Raw genomic sequence first — 1,661 nt, 5'->3', positions numbered from 1 at the left:
AATTTCTGTAATCTTCAGAAGTGTCATAACTAGTACTATGTAATGTTCAGTCTTGATAAGTGTAGTATCCTGCTGCTTGGTTCAGTTTCGAATTTATAATATAAATTCTTGATTAGTATGTCCTGAGTAGTTGATACCTTGTCACTTACAGAAGTACTTGATCTGTTATACTTTGTTTAGTGAAATAATAATCTTGATATGTGTGTGGTGTCCTGTGATATATACATATGTGTGTGTTTGTGATGTGATACATATATTCTGTCCTACAACCTTGTTTCTTCCCTCTGTCATACTTGTTGTTATTATACGTATTCTTGTCTTGTTGATTTCCTTTTGTTGTTTAAGTAGTAAAACCTGTGCTAGTATTGTAGTTTCTCAAGTTATGAAAATACCAAAAAGATATCGAGTAAAATCTGAATTTCCCTTTGCTGTTTGTCATTTTCTATGTAAATGATCTTTGGGAACAACCTTGTTAGTTTATGTTTTATTTTCAGTTTTCATCACCCAATTCTGTGTCACCTAGCTTTAGCCGAGCGTTGTTGCTGTCGCCTAGTCCTTGTGGAGAACACGACATCCGTAGTTTGGGCGTAAAAACCCTGCTCTATTACAATCGATCACCTCCTGAGAAGAGGTGCTCTTGTGCTTGGTGAGCTTGTGTGGATGAGGCTGATCTGAATGATCCGTCCCTTGCTACGATGGTGGCTAGTCCTATTTATAGAGGCCCTGGCCCTCTTCCCAAATATTGACCGGGAAAGGATGCCACAATGGCCAAATTTGAAGGAAGACAACTAGTTCAACTTATACTGACTAAAGGTGGTCTTCGTCTGCCAAAGGCTCTGGTGGTGACGCTGTCTTGGGCTCCAAGGTGACCTTCGTCCTGTCCTCATGCTGGTCTTGATCTTGTTCCACCGATATGGAAACGTTTGCCTGATGCCTCGGGACTCCTCGCCTGCGCTTGCCTGGCTCCGGTCATCATGGCTTGTGTCACAGGAAGCTCGCGGGGTGTCCCTTGCCTTGATCTCTCCGCCCCTCGCGAGTCAGCCTGGTGAGGCCGCCCCTGAAGAGGTCTTGCGTCGTCCGCCTCGCGAGGCTCGGCCCCTCACGAGGGACTTGAGTGTTTGCTGGTGAAGATGGGTCGTACAGGGCCGCTAGCGTCTCCGCTTCCCCATGCTGCCTCGGCAACTGCCCGACTTGACGAGTCCCTGCTGCATGCAGAGAAGAATCATCATTACCTGTGATCGTGAGGATTGCCGGTTGGCCTTCTCCCGCTATAAATGAGGAGGGGGTGCAGCCCCCGTCTCTCATCTCTTCCTGCTCCTCTCGCTTCTTCTCCCTTGCTTCATTGCTGGTAGCGACACCCATGGCGCCTGCGAAGAGGTTCTCGGCCGCTGAGAAGGGGAAGGCCCGCCAGGAGGGGCCCGGCTCACCACCGCCCAAGAGGGGGCGCGGCCGCCCCCGCAAGCACACCGCGACCCCCGCCGTGGCCCCTCGCGGCCGCGGCGGCGCCTCTTCGCGTGGTGGGAGTCGCCCAGGTCATGGCAGCCCCGTCGATGAAGGGAGGCGTGCCATGGTCGCACGGACTCCCCGGCCGTGGTTCCACTCGGCGGAGGTGATGCCGGAGTTCGTCGTGTGGTCGGAGAACCCGGCCGGCACCTGGCTTC

Source organism: Triticum aestivum, chromosome 4D (assembly GCF_018294505.1).
Source record: "Triticum aestivum cultivar Chinese Spring chromosome 4D, IWGSC CS RefSeq v2.1, whole genome shotgun sequence".
NCBI lineage: Eukaryota > Viridiplantae > Streptophyta > Magnoliopsida > Poales > Poaceae > Triticum > Triticum aestivum.
Note: the sequence above shows the minus strand (reverse complement) of the source record.